Source organism: Perca fluviatilis, chromosome 10 (genome assembly GCF_010015445.1).
Source record: "Perca fluviatilis chromosome 10, GENO_Pfluv_1.0, whole genome shotgun sequence".
Taxonomy (NCBI): Eukaryota; Metazoa; Chordata; class Actinopteri; order Perciformes; family Percidae; genus Perca; species Perca fluviatilis.
The window spans coordinates 29,132,761-29,151,090 of NC_053121.1; the positions used below are offsets into that span (position 1 = coordinate 29,132,761).

The window sequence follows — 18,330 nt, forward strand, 5'->3', positions numbered from 1 at the left end:
TATATGTTTCTTTGGTTTATTGTCTATTTTGTTACTATTCTGTTCAATGGTTTTGAATATTGTAGTTACTGTGTCGTCTTTTCTTGATTTTTTTTCTGGGTGGGTGGCTAACTAATTCCAAAATGCAGCGACTGCTAAAAAACGACCGGTTTGATCTTACTGCACCACAGATATCGATCCCATACTTTTCTAGTCATTATCAGTGTTTGCTGACTTTAAACCTACAGTCTTCTTTGCATCTCATATCTTGACATGGAACCCTGACTAACAATATTTTCATGTTGCGGAGCTGGAAACGCTCTGTTCCTTTTTCCATCTATTGTAGATTAGTTGTTGGTGTTATCATTAAAGTCAGCTGTTAATTGAACAGAAATGATGGTAAGATATGAATGATTAACAATCAAATAATCAATTTGTTTTCATGGCTTTTCAATTCCAGTTGTGCATTTTCAAAAGCTTTCGTTGTCTTGGCAGTTCAAATGAACCTCTGGCTGAGAAGAGCCGGTCCGAATCCTAAACACACTTCCACCTTCACTACCTATCTGCAATATCTTGAGCAGATGATAGCAGACATGCTGGATTACAGACACAATAGAGCCAAACACAACTTGAATCAATAGCTATAGGCTACTAGGCAACTGGAAGTCACTGAGACATAGCAGAATCCTAGACCACGAACAACCCAGCAACAGATAATTTGATTGTTTTCACACTGCGTTTGTTTGTTTATGTCTGAACTTGAGGTCAATTGTCCTCTAACCTCAGTGGTCAGCTTTCACACTTGTTTACTGCTGTTCCCATTCATGCCATGGTATGTTTGCGTTTCGCTTTAGCCAACAAAATGGGGTTGTTTACCACTGCTTCAATGAAAGAATGACATCTGCAGGAAAGAAATGAGAGCATTGTACAGACGAGTGCAAACTGGGAAAAGAATAAAAGCCGAGCACCCCTTGTCTAATACCCTCCTGGCAATATCGCCTGACATCAAGTTATTTTCTGCTCACACATCAATGAGGCCATGTATCTCTCCCATTTAAATATGGATAGAAGAATGTAGAGCTGCAACTAATGACTGAAATGACTGAAATTAAAAAAAAAAAAAAAAAAAAAAAAAAAAATGTCCCGAAGCCCAAGTTGAAAAACATACCATAACACAAATAGATTTAATAGAGTTCTATAGTTATAGAACAATATTTAAGAAATTAGTTAGTGAATGTGTTTTGCTTTCTATATATAGACAAAAGCAATGTTGAAATGATGCTGTCATCTAATTCTCTCATCTCGTTAAACACATTCACACATGAGTGCTTCGCAGAGCAGCCACCGTCTTCTGCAGATCACCACTGAGCAGCTTCACCGGAGATGTGGAGGCTGGGTGCTTCGTCCAAGTGCACCTCAGCAGTAGTTGTTGAGGAAAGGGAGACTCTGTATACTTCACTTGACTGGCTAATTTTCTTCCACCATATCTAGCCCTTTACCTTCCATCCCATACTCCCCTAAACTGACCGGAAGGGGGTGAGAGGCGATGGCAGGGATCATTACATCACAAAACACCCGGCGGCCATTGTCCTCAGCAACTGCCACACAACGTTACCACAATGCTCTCTACAACTACTGGACAGGTCCTATGTGCCACAGCGCAGAGATGGGGGGAGAGAAATAGAAAAAGAAAGAGGGAAGGAGAGGGAGAAGAAGAGAAGAAGTCACGAGAAAGGGGGATGAATGAGAAAAATAGGGAATGAGAGATCAGAAAATGAGGCAAAGCTGAGATTAAAAGAAACAAAGGGCCCCGTTTGTCCCCAGGGTTCAAATCACAACTATTCTCATGTGGAAATACTTGACATTTGTATTTCCATGACCCAGATAATGTTTGCTTGGACATGAAAAGATTGCATAAAGTCAAAGGTCGGGGGCGTATGGTGGATGTCAGACTGTTCATTGCTACCACAGAGCTTTCTCTTATTACCAGAGAGGCCTGGCATTTCTGTGTTAATGTGACGCCCCGCCCCACCCCTCCCCACATGGAGGTTTTTATATAAACATGACCTCTTTGTTGGTTGAGAGTAGGACAAGTCCTGTCTGGTTTTATTGCTTGCACACCAACATTTTGCTCAGTATGTTCTTAACCTTTGTGGCTCCACAGGGGGCTGGGACAGTATAAACAACTAAATAGGAATCATTATGGTCCCTTTGTGTAGTTTGGAATTTGAAAACTGGATTTATAACATTGTGGGGAGAATATTCCTGGTGGAGACATAAACATGTATTTGTGGACTGTGCATATGTACTGAGATATATTTTCAAGATTCAAAATTCTTTATTTTAATCCCACAATGGGGAAATTCACACTATTGCAGCAGCAAGGGATAGGAGGAAAAGTAGAAGACACAGATAAACAAACAATAAATACATATAAGTAAACAGAATAAATATTAAAATAGTAAAATGTATTTACAGTATTGCACGGTCACATTTTTATTGTTTAACAGTCCTGTCAAATTGTCATTTATCAAGCGAAAATGCCAAACATACTGCATGTTTATTGTGAGGATTTTCTGCTTTTCTCTGTTTTGTATCAATGTGAATTTTTTGGTTTTATATGAAAATTTCACCTTTGGCTTTGAGAACATTTTATATTTATTTTTCCCCACAGTATTTGATATAACTGATACACCCTGCATTATGCACTATTGTATTACATTATACTGCACATGTTTTGCTGTTATTGTGTCCATCTTCGGTAGAAGAGCTATGAGTTAATATGAGCCTCTCAATGGAACTCTATATAAAATGAGCAGCTCAACATGTTGGGCACAGCTTTTCTTTCTGGTTTGGTCTCTACAAGTGCAGAAGAAAAGCCTCCTCACTAAAAAGCAATAGCAAACAAGAAAGAACAAATACATCTTTGCTCTGTAAACATTAAGACAAATACAAAAGCAGACAAACACAGAGGGAACAAACTGGGTATGACAACAAACAAGTTGGCCAAATAATGTCAAATAGGGAGCAAAAGCAATAAAGGGCAGGGAACAAACAAGGGCGAACCAGGCCCACCAGATAATGGAGTTACATTTTTATTCTGCACAGCCACTAATGCAAATAACGTGTCTCATACAAATTCCAGACGTATAAGTGCAGAAAAAATTGAGGAAATGAATAAATAAATAAATAACTGGAGGAATAAATTGAGAACAGGACGAGGCACAGAAAAACTTCAAATAAAGGAAGAACTGAGGGAAACAGGAGCACAAATATCTGCAGTCAGGATGGATTAGTGTAAACATGTTCTTCTTTTCCCAAGAATACCTAATCACATCATTGTGTCCTGTTGCTGAAGTAGTGCTTTGTGTCCTCTTGAGAGAAGAAATCTATTGAGCTAAAATGATTACATTTTTTTCTGCATGCAATTGGTTAGTTGAGTATTATAAAATATTGATATCAAAAACATGTCCTAAATATACTTTCTCTGTATAATAAGATATTAACATGACAAATAAAATATTATCTTTTGACAGAATGTATCATTATCATCAATATTGTTATTATTATTTGATTGGTGGATTTGTTTTCCCACAACATGTTGGAGTATCTGGTGGATCTAACATACAAGATACTGCATGCAAGATAAAAAGTAGTATTCATGGAACTCTGGATAATAAAATGTCTGTTTTTCAAAATGGAACCAGGAGAGCCACAGGTAGTAGATGGATGTCACGATGGCCTAGTGCAGTGGTTCCCATCACTAAGGGTGGGAGCCCTTGAAGGGGTCAGAAGATAAATCATAGGGCTTGTAAGATGATTACAGAAAAGGAAAGACAGCAAAGCTTGGCATAGTTTACCACACAAAGACAAGACTGACAAGAGGTGCTGAACAGATATTGCTTAATTTTAAGCCAGAAGTGTTAGGAACAATTAGCTTTATTGTTAAAGACCAAACCTCAACAAAATTATTCACAATAGATGGTGCTCGCAAGCATTCACCAGGCTTGTAAAATACATTGCTGAGGGATTTATAGTACAAACCAACGTGATATCATGACTTCGCATAAACATAAACGGCCACTTTCTTAAGCCAAGTGGCGTGTTATCTGTACGCATTTTGAGCTATGCGCATGTATGTCTACACTGTATACAGATCCACGTGTATGTAAACGCTGTATACAGCGGACGTAAACATACACGCCAGTAAGTATCTTATCTTGATGCCAATAATGCCATACGAATTGGCGTGTCACACATACGCCATTTCATGAGATCTGTCTGTCCAAACAGTTTAGAATGTGCAGAACCTACATGGCTGTGCATAAGGGAATAACAGTGTATTGTATATCTAGCAGTATTACATAAGCCATGCCATCAACCAACATAAGATCGCTTCAAAGTCAAAGATGCCTTCTAACTCAGCAGTCTCATTGCACGGATGGGTTTCCACTAGGGCTGTCCCAAACGATTATTTTTTAAATGATTAATCTAGCGATTATTTTTTCGATTAGTCGACTAATCTAACAATTAATTTTTCGATTAATCTAACGATTAATTTTTCAATTAGCAATTATTTTCCCATTGCTCAATTATTAACAATTTACACAAAACAAATGTCAATAAGGTTCAAATAAGGTTGTTTTTTTTTGTCTCGTTCCAGTGAATGGCACATCTGGGTGATGGCGTCGGATATGTGTTAGCATTTTAGATGTATTTCCACTCACATACCCAACAACTGCTGAACAACGCCAACGCACAGTCCTCGTCTTATCCACCACTCTCTCGCCTGAAGACTACTACTGTAACTGACCCAAAGAAAGTTTTCGAGGCGGGGACGGCTTGAGACGAGAAGGCACTCCAGGATGCAGCCATACAGTCTCGAAGTTTTCCCAAACTTGCAATCTTAAAGAGGCCGGCGAGGAACACTTGTGGGACGCCACTACTCGCCATGCTCGTCCTTTCGTGCTGCTATCTCTGACTCACTCACTGGACCGTTGACCTGACAAAAAACTGCATGTAGCCGGAGCTTGGCTAGCTTCAGAGCTAAGGCGGGGCTACAGATTAAGTGTCCCTAGAACCCACGTATCTAACAGTAGTTCCGCATTATATTAGTTCCGCATAACATTAATTAATTTGCATGCAAGTTTTATTTATTTATTTTATTTAGTGACGCGGCAACGCAAATTATTTGTCGACGCATTTACGTAATCAATGACGTCGACTACGTCGACAAATCGTCCCAGCCCTAGTTTCCACACATTCTCTTTAGACAGGGAGAATAGCACCATTTCCAGGATCGAGACATATTATCCCATATAACTTTTGCCAGCAAACATTTTGACATACTTCAATTACTTCTGAATTGGCTATTCCATCCATGTTACCTACTGCAGCTTTAAGACACTATCCACAGAATAAGAATAAAAATAAGGAGCATTTAGATTGTATAAGAGGATAGTATTGACATCAAAGCAATTTTCTACTCCTGTACTTACTTTCCTTTATTTCAGTAATTGTTGAAATCAGACCAGACTTGTATTTATAGCAAAAGTATAAAGAAAATCAATGTAGCAAATAGACCCATCTCTTCCATTCACAAGCTATCTATGTGGTCCTATCTGTGGAACAATTCGTCACCACCACCTTGTGTTGCAAATGCCTCTGTAGCACCTATCAATAAACCATCCGTTGTCACATACTGTGCCATGTTATTAACGCCCATCTTCATGGTAATCTCTCAAAGACATCATTGATGGGGGTCCTCCGTAATTCTTTACAGTCTTCACAGCCTGTGGGATACATCCAACAGCGAATGAGAGAAAGCTCTCCCACCTCACTCTAAATCGCTTCCTTGTGCCCAAGATAAGAGTAGAATTGAGTTATTGAGCAGACAGTTTAAGAAATAAGCCCTCGAAGGGGCGTTCAAGAGTCACAATAAGAAGAGATTGAATGTTTTTTCTTTACAAGGGGGCGTGCTCATCTTCACCATTTGTCTACTGCAGTGCTCTGATTAACCCGCAGAGAAAAGGCCACCGAAGGGGATAGAAGCATGCGCTATAATAATACAGCTAGCACTAACTGAAGTAGCATAAATATGAAGGTTATAAAGTCCAGAGTTTATGTCTGCCTGCCATCTGATGCATACCCCCATTAGCTACAGTACATTGATGCAGGGGGCACATAAAATAATGTAAACAACTCATAAAATACGAAATTACCGTAATCACAATTGCAAACACAACTAGTTGGATCATGTTTGGTTAAAAGCCAATTAGCAGTGCTTAAAAATAAGGGTCAGAAACATCAAAAGAGGCCAAATAATCTGTGCCACTGCATCAGCCGAAGATAAGACTCATTTCATCATTAGTTATTTATTTGATTTTTTTATATTCTAAATTGATTGTTTAGTTTATCAAAATAGTGACAAATGTCCATCACAGTTTCCCAGAGCTCAAGATTGCTAGTTTTGTCCAACCAACAGCACAAAACCCATATTCAGTTTATTACCATAGAGAGGACAACAAAAAACAGAAAACATTCACATTTATGAAATTTTTGCCTAAAATTTGGTTATTCAATTATCAAAATGATTGTAAATTGATTATTGGTCTGTCTTATACTCGAAACATGGAAAAATTGTTTTAGCTCTAGTACAACTATAACTATTCACTTAAATATTTCTTTTCAGTCTAAATGCAGTAAAATGTACAGTATAGACAACTATGCATTATATGTGCTGCACTGTCTTTCTGCACTGAATGTTATGTCTTGCTGACCTTGTTCTATTCAAATGAACAGTGACAGTCTTGTCAGTGCCTATCTCAACCAAAGTCACAGGATCAGCCTAACGTGACCGGTTTTAAAAATATATACTGTACATAATTTCCATACAAACCTGTATGAATAAAAAAAGTGCCAGGCAACCATACTCAGTGTTTTAAAGTTCAATCTCCAGCAGCAATGGCATGCTCAATTAAGAAATCAGTATAGAACAGGTCAAGTAATGGATTGTATATAATTATTAGAGGAGAATTAAAATGTAAAGTAAATGTAAAGAGGCAGGCAACGAAAGGTCTTTTTGGTACTCCAGTCACTCATGGGAACATGGTAGGAGGAGCCAGAATGCACTGAATTTCCATTAAAAACGCAGGGTAAGAGCATCTGAAATTCACAGATAGATCAAACAATGAAAAGAGAAGAGAGGAAAAACTGTGTGCACGAATCAGATTTAGCCAAAAAAATTTAAAAAAACAGCAGGTGTGAAAACAGCCTTCTGTAATGAAGATGAGAACAGAACAGATTGATGCCTTGACATGTTACAGTCAAAGGAGGATGGAAACTTTCAGCCACCATTTTCAGCATTCATGAACATGAATGTGCAGAGTGGAATTTAGATCACAGTTTACTTTTTAAGATTATTAGATGTGCTTAATACAGACGGGAAAGATGATATTTACTGAATGGTCTGGTCATTAATCTGAATGCTTTCTGAAGACCAGGTGTACAATTAATATATATTTTAAAGCCCTACATACGGTAAAATAATTGTACACTGAAGGGCCTTGAGGAAGATTGGAATCTTAGTAACACAAACAGGATGTGAAATTTCAATGGGCGGAACAGTTTTTCTGGTTATGTGATGACTGAAGTCCAGTAAAAATGGCCAGGACATAAATAGAGGATAGAGACATTAACCTGAAGCCTAACACTAATAATCAAACCAGCAGATAACTGTGTCTTGGATACAATATAGCCTTTACAGTTGCTAGAGATGTTTTTGAGCACTACTAACAAAGATCCATTCACTTCACTTTTTGCATTTTTAGCTTTTAGGATTTAGCTGGTGTAATTTTACATTTTATTGCCAACATAAACCAAATTGCCGCCATAAATTTGAAAGGGTTCCTTCTTGGTTTGATTCCAAATGGCTATTATGATAATGCTGTAATTATAACAGTTGTAACAAAAGCAGTTCCATTCTTCAGAACTCTTGTTCTTTGTTGACAAAAAGTAAGCAGCATTGCAAAGAGAGGGGAGAAGCAACAGAGGTCTGAATTGAACAAGGTAAATTAGCTTCACCATTAAGACATCTAATGACTGACTTCAAAATAATGTGTCTTGTTAGTGAAAAAAAGCAGTCTGTTTTCTGCAAGACAAAAGCATCTGAAAGTAGGAAATATATTATTGGCTGAAAACTTCTCACAGGAAATAACAAAAACAGGTGTTATCCTCTATTATTTTCAAAGTACTCAAACTTTCATTAATCCTCAACATCAAAAGAAAAAAAAAAGAAAAAAATAATACTGCTGCTTACATTGAGATAGTGAATCATATTTTTTAAAAGCAAAAGAAGAACAAAACATTCAAGCTACATTCCCTTTAAAAATCTTAGGAATGGTTAGAGATATTTTTAAAATGCATTTATTTTCTAAACCTCATTACTCATAACTTTTCAGGCTTTGAAAAACCTGGGTATACACATCTTGACATCTTGAAGTTTTTTGATGTAGGAATCTCCATTAGAACCTTCCAAACTATGCAGGATGACTTAGCAAGCCCATGTTAAGGGTCTGTGTGAAAAAGGATAGTCATGTTGAGCGGCAGAAGGGAAGCAAAAGCATGTCAAGATTTAGCAAAAAAATAATAATGCAGTGACTTGATTACTTTTCTGTCACTAAGAATTCTAGAGTTACTCTCCAATAACTATATTCCGAAATAAGAAAATTGACATTTAATTTTCATTTGTGCATGAATAACTAACCAACTGATTTTAGAAGTCCCAAGGTCAAGGTACAAACAATGTGGTGATCAGGCTTTTGCGGTTGCTGCCCCGAGACTCTGGAATAAGTTACCCCCTGATATTCGCACAACTACAGATGTTGCTCTTTTCAGGTCTAAACTCAAAACCTACCTGTTTAGAATGGCTTATAATACTCAGTAGTGGTGTGACAATTTCCTCTTCCTGTTTCTATGTAAGCTTTTATGATTGTCCTGTTTTCTACGTTTCATTCTTCTTATTGCAAGATATGTTGTTCTATTCTTAGTTCCTGATGTGAAGCACTTTGGATACCTGCTGGTTGTTGTAAAGCGCTATACAAATACATTTTTGATTGATTGATTGATTGAATAAAAAAAACAATAGAAACTGCAAAATAATACAGGAACCTGTCACACAAAGCCATTGCCGCCTTTATTAAACTTAACAGGTTTTCCTGCATAACCCGTCTCACAGCAGTTGTGATGTGCTCTTTCAACTACATGAATGTTCCAATCAAGGTATGATTGTATTCACATTGTAAGGTTGTAATTTGTAATAAATAGAACATGGATATCACAGGATGAGTCAGTTCAGGAACTAACACTAACACTAAAGCTATAAAATGATTTTCTATTCATGATGTTGACCTGATGCTCGTCAGAGCTGCAGCAGTCAAATATAAAAGCATTAGTTTACATTGAACCAGTCACTGTTGGGAGACCTGCTTTATTTTTCTCATTATTTTTCTAAGCACAGTTAGTTTGCAACAGTGAACTTCATCTATTGAAAAAATGATTAACTAGCTTCTTTTGTTAGAAACCCTGTTTATAGCTGTGGCATGAAAAAAGTGTCAGCTTGTTGCTGGGGGGAGTGTCACCTCTGATATAGAGAGTTCAGTATTTTTTGGTTCGGTCTCATCTTTTACTTTTATCAGACCTGCAAAATCTATTCGCCCAAATTGATGTGAAGTATTAAAACTATACATAGCTAGTGCACGTTTATATAGCATTTTAGGGAGCGGTTAAATGTGGCTGGTATATCCTAAACAAACATTTCTTATTTCAGTAATAACTATTTTTGCTATTGTGTAAAATATGTGTTTATGCTTTTAATATTAAAATGTGAGTAAAAAAGGCAAAACTCCTCTGACTTAATAGTGTTTGTTCAATGTAGGCTAAGTAAGAGTAGGTATTTTAAACTCAGGACATACACTGCAGACATCTCCCTATTAATTAATTAAATCTACAGATCGTTAGATTTTTCAGTTTATTCTAAAACCGCAGGTGTCCAATTTAGGCTCCTATTGGAACATATCCCCAGACAAATTGACCACTTGTCAGAACTTAACAGGTTTTGGAACAGTTTAGTAATAGGTTACCATGGTAACCTCACATAATAGTGAGTTCATGAGTCCAGAAAAACAGCTAAACCAGTGAAGCACAAAGTTTGCTAACTGACCCATTCATCTTGTTCATAAAACAGCCTTCGGATTACTTGGAATTGTAGTTCATCTGAAATTGCTAGTTTCTAAAACAATAAGTACAGTGGACATGTGAAGTGAAGTACAGAAAAAGAACAGAAATACGCAGGTCTTTGTTCAGTAGATACACTGTAGACAATCTGTGTATGACTGTGGTCAGATCCCTGGAGAGCTGTCCAAGGTCCTGAGGAGAACACGACACAGAGCCGAGCTGTCCACAGTGCTGTCTGCTTTTCTCTGCTTTGGCTTTGCAACATCAGTCAGAACAGACATCTCCTCAGACATCATCGCTTTCAGCTGAGACAGTCCTCACCCATCTGCGTATTTGTTTGCCACATCTCACTCACGATACTAGTCAAACTGTGCTTTGACAAGGATGTGCCTAGAATGCTTTTTCACAATCCTAAAAAATCCCCCAGTCGATTATAATTGCATGCTACCAATGCTTAGTGCTTTTGCTGACTGAATTGTGTCTATTTTTTTCTTCCCCTCATTCCAACACACAGACATTTCTTCAAACCAATTCATGAGATTCTGTTGAATGTCACAGGATAATTTGTATCATTACAATGACATAATAATAATGTATTATCATAATGCCAAGTCATGTGCTAAGGCGGTGCAGAGCGTGAAAGCTGTGCAGAGAGTTTGCTGTTAACTGAAGCAGTTCCTCAGCTGCACATACATATTCATGAACCCTACCATCATGAAATATCACATTCACTTAACTTCAACTAGTAAATATGAAACTGTAAATATACTTGATACTCTAACATGTTAGCTACACCAGGGTGCTAAGATACAATGACTGACTGTAAAACATTACAGAAGGATTCATATATTATCTGTGTTGCGGCAATTCCGTGCTGCGAAATCCTTCTGTCACAGTTACAGTACAGTACAGTATATCTACTGGAGCGCAGCTCAGTACAGTCATACTCTTCCTCCTTGTATTATCAAACAGCATCTGTTGTTCACTTCAGACAAAATATGCAGTTCACATACTGTATTACTGTACAAACAGCTTCACTTCAGACAAAATATGCAGTTCACATACTGTATTACTGTACAAACAGCTTCACTTCAGAAAAAATATGCAGTTCACATACTGTATTACTGTACTAGAATTTCTTGCGATTCAAACCAGCAACTCTCTGATGAGGACTGATGCACTCTTTTCATGTGTACGTTTGACTCCTGAGACCTTTTCTGTTTAAAAATACGCTGTCCATTATGATGCATAATATCTGGCTAAACGACCCATTTATATCTATAATGCTTTTAGGGTCATGCAAAATAATACACAGATATCCTGATGTATTTAAGTCATTTTATTAAATTTAACAGGCTGATCTCTTCTTCTTTCGTCTTTTGATGGGAAATAAACAATACAAATGTTGAGTCAAATTCATCCTAGAGTAAGTTCTTCTTTCATCAATCCTATCATCCCTGTACATAAATCAGAAGCTTTGCACATGGAATGAATGAGGAATTATCCATGCAAACCAGAAATAATTTAGTCAAACATATATACAGTATTTACCACCATCATTCATGGTTTCCATCTGTGCTTGTTGGCATTTTGTGTGTCAAATTAATCTGAGAGTTCTATTTCCAGTCAACGGCAGAATTAATAAAAGAAAATCTCAAGAGGGATTTACCATGGGAAAAAGTATGAAAAAATAAACATAAATATACTGGTGTAACAAGCACGGCTGTCCAAGTATGCCATCAAATTATACTGGTTTTACTGGAATGAGAGCCTTATAATCAACTAGAACAGATGGAAATTAATTTTGGTTGCCTTTTACCTTTTTTTTGTGTTCAGTATGTGACGCCGATTACTGCAATGATAGTATGGAGGTCTGTGGGATTTCTGGGGTGTGCTGGTTTGACAATGGTAGCCAGTGTGGACCACTGGTTACTATTCTCCACATGCAACCTCGTGGTAAACCTTTTTACAGCCCTTGCTTAATTAAAATGTCACATCCACTGTAGCAATATACAGCAGAGTGCTCTGCATATTAAAAAGGAATTACGCTGGCAGATGTGGCCTTAATGGCTTAATCATGCCTTTACATTTGTTCCAGTAAAGTGCTGCCACAGATGAATATTGTTTCAACTGTCACATCCATAGTAATGCCTAAAAACAGTCTGAAATGTGAAGTTGGAGACAGCTGCTCTGGTCATAGTGAAAGTGGCCCATCAGCATCTAGGCAGCTTTTAAATGAAGGAAAGTATTGCAGAGCCGACAGCTGCAACAACGTGTAAACATATGCTCTGCAATTTTAAACAAGTTTCCTTAAAAATGGGTGACCATCATTTGTTTAATTTATGTAAATCGTATTACTTAAATATATAATTATAATAACTACAATAAATGGAGATAAACTACAGTTGCAATGTACTGCACTTGCTAATAATCTGTTGTTTTTTTGTTGAACAGAAGATACTGTATGTAAAATTAGCTTTAACTTATATTTCCAGAATGGGTTAAATTTTTCCTGCAGTTTAACTTTCCTTCCACTTATCTGCGGAGGCTTGATCAGGGCAGTCCTTTCCAAAAGCAGAGAGCTGCTTTAACATTTAGAACTGCAAACACACTTTTCTTACTTCTCTCAGTTCCTAAACTCTACATGAGATTTCCATGTACTACTCTAGATTGTTCTACCTAGAGTATGTATATCTGTCCTCTCCACTACTGCAGCCTTTTCCCCTGAAAGTGTAATCCCGAGAATGAATGTGGAGAGACTAAATTAAGGGACCCAATTTGAAGCGGCACCACTTCACTGATAAGCTGTACCAGTGATCTGTGACAGCACTCAGGGTCTGCTACATTATGACAATAGAGAGGAATAAAGCAGATGAAAGAATAGCCTAGCAAGAGCAGAAATCAGATGGGAAGAGGGAGAGGAAAAAACAATCTAAAGTCTAATTGTGTTATGCCTCACGGCAGCAAGGCAGTTCAGTGAGAGACACATTTTGTTTCCACATGTCGTTCAGCACAGTCCTTTCCCTGACGTGATCACATTAATTTTTAACCGGTCCCAGTCTTTCTTGCCACATTTTCCCTGGGTGCATTTGTTGAAAAAACTGATATGAAAAGCAAATGGCGAAAAAACTATTAGGTATGAGCAGAAACGTGCAGCATTGGCATCTGAGGCCAGGCATGTTGGCCAAATGTGTCTGACACCCTCCTTGTCATTATGTGTCATCCCTGCCCTTTGGGAAGAAAATGTCACTTTGATGCCTCTAAGCTTTGGGATGTGACGTCAGGGCCGGTGATTCAGTTAGGTAAACAATTTTTTCCCCTTTGTCCTATTTATTTTTCTTTACAGCATATAACTACTAAGGTAAGACAGGCCTGCCCACGAAGCAAGCAATATCTCACCATCCTGGATGTGCCTCTTATCTCCTGTTTTGATCGGTTTTCAAAAATCTTGCTAAAAGCTACTTGACTTTCCTTGGTGGCATTCCTTGGTGACCATTAGCAACCCAAACTCTTAGAAAGGCAAATGTTTATTAGGGATGTTGAATTCCCAAAGTAATTTGATTGACTATTTGAGATACTGTAAACGTCTGGAAAGACAAGAAGGCCTATCTATAATTTCAGAAAATAGAAAAATCCTAGTGAGCAGTAGCACCAAAAACATTTTCTTTCTTCGCACTTGCTGCACGTGCAGAGTCTGACCATGAAGAGTAGTAACATATATTACTCTACAGTGCTCACCATATTAATTGTATAGTTACTGTACGAACATCTCAATCGAACTGTTTACCACACGTGTTAAATAAATTCCAGGCCGTGCCATGCTGAAGATATAATTTAAGTGAAAGTTGAAGATAACAAACATGTTAATTATCTGTGATATATTATAAACTAGGGGTAATTGGGCTTTCACTTTCATGGGACTTAAGCATTTATTCAACAACAACAGATGGCCCAATATAATAAGGCTTACTAGCTGAATATCCATTTTTAAATACACATGACTTGCTGTTCAGGGCGTCAAACTCCAGTGGAATGAAAAAGGTGACAGTTCCAAGACCAGGGCTGAACTTCGCTTTGTGACGTACTTTCAGTGTCTCAAAGCTAAAGTAATTGTAGAAGGAACGACACGCTAAGTTATTTTTTATTCCCTGTACACATATTCACATGGATTCTTGCTGGAATGTGATGATAATATAGTTGGATTTTACAACAAAAATGTGTATTGTGTGTATAAATCTTCTTTTTCTGCTTGTAGCATGTAGCCGCTATTGTAACACTCCCCTACAGACACCCACACCGAAGAGCCTCTCTTAGTAGAGCTGCTCGGCCAGCTGCAACACAGGTACCGACACAGACTCTCTCAAAGGGCCATCAATGTGCTTCTAGTGACTGTCAATGCTCCACCAGACTCTCTGCCTTTCCAGCAGAGTCAAAAAGAGTCAATAGCTTCTCATGGCTGGTTAGTTATCAGCCACGCGTCATATCTTTCATTTAAAACTATGGCAGTTACTTCAGCTGTGACTCACAGGGACACACTCTTTTGTTTTGTTTTGTTTTTCTATGTAAACAACCTTTCAATTATGTTTAGATAAGTTATACATAGATCATGTCATATACAGTTTGTGTGGATATGTGCAAATGCTGGAATCAGAATGCTGTGGTTGGTATGGATTTTCTGGCTATATTTATTTAAATTTCTAAATATTCAAAACTGACCTTCAAATCTAAACCTGACTTAAGAACTGAAATAAAAAAGGCCATATCATCTCTAATTACCAGAAGATATGAATTCATTTTGACATACCTGCTGGGCTCCCAATGTCAGATGTTCATACACCGTTACAGAAGCAAGGAAGTCCTTTAGAAAACTTCCAGTGCAACTCTATTCACAGGTCATTTACTCCAGGGTCTGAAAGAAAACAAAAGAAACACAAATAAGAGCAGACATGGAGAGTGAGCTCACGACTTAGCCAACACAAATGCCCAGTGATCCAGGATAAACATCCTTGAAGAAATGTCAGTCCAAGGAAGAACATTACTGTAAATAAACCACACCACGATAGTAGGCAAGAAAAGACCTGTATGACATATGCACAGAATCCAAGTAAACCAAGCAAGCAAAGAATTTGCCTTGCTTGTTCAACTTGATCATTTCGCTGCCTTAACAGCTGCCAGAGCATGGCTCATTACACCATCATTTGAGTCGGGGAAGACAAGGGAGTAGCATTTGCAGGGCTCATGCCATTTAACTTATTGGTGCAGACTTGGACAGTGGCTTTCCCTTACTGACTGACTGACACATTGTTGAAATGCACATGAACAACAGTTTAAAAGGCAACACTTGAAACCAAACAAATTTTAAGACATTTTAAGCCTATTTCACAGAAGAGCATAGTGACATCTAACCGATACTTTTTGAGCAAACATTACACTCCTTTCCATTAAACAAATCACCAGTACTGCTTGGTTAATCTGCCTGTGCTCACTGTGGTTCTCTGGGTTGACAGCCTTGTTCATTGAGCGGGAGAGAGCAGCACGTTCAGTCGACCGTAAAGCAGCTACAATTAAACTGGTAACTGATTGCAAAGTATCCACAGCATATGTGAAACAACATTTTACTTGTTCTCGTCACTCAGTATATCTTACCAACAGGCTGCACTCATGGTCTGTAAAAATATACGCTTAGGATGCCATTAGACTACACAACAACTAAAATGTGTATAAACAAGTCAGGTCAATTAAGCTGAAGTGATAATGTGCTATTGTTGTACATATTTGTGTTTAAGAATCAAATTTGCTTAGAAAGTAAAAAAAAAAAAAAAAAAAATATATCACAGTTTAGAAAGCTAAGGTTTAGTGATCAACCAAAATGAATGGCAATGATAGTAAAAGCATAATATGCTGTATACTAAAACAATTTGGATAGTAATGAATGTGGCCATTTAAAGGTAGCACGGTGATGGGGTAGATGATGGGTAGAATTTGAACACATATGATTGCTGAAAGGTATTTCAGTAAGCATACAGGCAGTCAGATCCGCTGGCCATCACCTCATCAGGGTGCTGTTATTGACGACGTGGCCTGCCAGAACTTATGCTAGCACCATTCATGCTTCAAAATGATGTGTTCACTGGGTTTTGAAAGCTCATCAATAAAATCCATTCCTTTGACTGGTAGAGTTTGACGACTAGGCAACTCAAAACACATGACAAGGCAGAAACTAGTATTTCATAATGCACATTGTAGTGCTGAGTGGGGCAATAGCTTTGATGTCACTGAACTTTCAAATCATAAGTGTCTGCACATCAAGTATTAGTTCTGTTGAAGATTATACTAGTAAAACCTATGAATATTCTTTGTGCTGATTATCACTTTTTTATTTTCTTTATCATGTAAATACATTAGCTTAAAGACCCTTTAAAATATTGTCAGTTTTTTGCATTTGTGTGTTACTGTGTTGTTTTTCATTACTACACACTGTACATACCTTCACTCTTTCACATATAACGCCATTGATATTGGTGTGACAATTTATAGTAATGGAAATATTAATATTATAAGAGATTTTTATCAAAGAAACATATCCAGCCACTGCAGCATACTGCAACTGGATTCGTAACAGATTATGAAAGGATGAGGATAAGGATAAGAAAAAAATGTAGGTCTTAAAAGACTTAATGCCAGCAGGAATTTACTCACTATATCAAAGTTCAGCAGTACCGACTTGCTCAGTGATTCCACTTGCTAAGCCACATTTGAGCCACTTAAATAGGCCATATCTACTGTGGCTCAAAATTTAGTATAATTTCACATGCAATATAGTTTCCTTGAACTCAAATTGTTTGATGCAGTGAGCAGTGGCTGCTGACACCTAAGAAATGCTCACCTCTTCCACTGACTTACCAATACTGCTATTTTCATCCCACCCACTAATCAGCCTAATCCACTGTTGAAGGATTTGTGCACCGTGGTACAGAGCAATTGTGCTGCGGCAAAATGAGTGTGGCTTAATTGGAGCAAAGACTTAATGAGGGCCCCTTGAGGATTATCATCTGTGGCTTAGAAATGGCCCAGGTAGTAGAAGACACGGTCAAAAGGATCAGCTAACAGCCTTCCAAATTGGAGTGACATTGCTGAGCTGCAACTGTGCCAATGGAATCTTTGCATTTTTATTTTTTTTCTAGGGGGGTCCTTGGAGAGAGGTGAACTAAAGTGAAAATCTCCGAGGAGAATATGGCTGCAGGACCAAACAGCCTTTTGTTGCCGCTGGAGAAAAGTAATGGAGCATTTACTTATTTATTTTCCCCATTTGATCTTGTAACCTACAATACTAGTGTCTTTGTGCTTAAATTGATTGAAAATTAAGACTGCTAAATATTATAACTGCAATACAAATTAATTGAAAATTATTTTGGCTAAGAAGTTTTCTTCAATAGGAACCAGAATCTGTTTTAAAACATTTTTAACACATTTATTTTCATTATCTTTTAATCTGCCAAATATGTTCCAGATTAATTGATTGATAGAAATAGTGAAAAATGTCCATCACAATTCCCTTTCAGTTAATATCATCAAATAGCTTATTTTGTTTGACCAGCGGTATACAACTTTAAAATATTCAGTCAACCATCAAATATAAGAAAGAAATACAGCAAATTCTCACAATTGAGAATTATTTGAGAATGTTTGCTGACCATGTTGGCTTGAAAAATGACAAACGACCAATGTATTATTAATATAGTTGTGGGTTATTTTTCTGTCGATCAACTATCCCATTAATTGACTAATTGTTTCAGCTCTAAACATTTTATTATTGAAAAATGTGGTCATTTCTTTGCAGAAAACAAACACATAAGTAGTAAAGGAAATGTTGCCGCCATGACAGAGAGGTAAAGTAGACCCCTGGTTAGCTCTTCAAGCTATTTATTTCTTTAAGAAGCCTGTCTCCACTTGACAGCCACAGATCAGACATTACTGACCAAGATAAATGATTGGGCTCTAAAGTCAGATCAATTCAATCTAGCAACTGTCCTCGCCAGGAACAAAAGGCCACACTGTCAAAAAGGCTCAAATCACTTCAATGCTTATTCACTGTCTTTTTGTCCTTGTTACGTAAAT

At 37.5% G+C, this 18,330-nt stretch overlaps 1 protein-coding gene across 7 annotated transcripts in view; it reads right to left on the reverse strand.

Moving 5' to 3' along the window:
* lingo2 (leucine rich repeat and Ig domain containing 2) overlaps nt 1-18,330 on the reverse strand; it is a 245,977-nt gene that overhangs the window by 143,138 nt on the left and 84,509 nt on the right. For all 7 annotated transcript variants that reach the window (XM_039814371.1, XM_039814372.1, XM_039814369.1 and 4 more), the window contains one exon: nt 15,017-15,121. The gene's annotated coding sequence lies outside the window, so the exon portion shown is untranslated. The remainder of the gene's footprint in view (nt 1-15,016; nt 15,122-18,330) is intronic.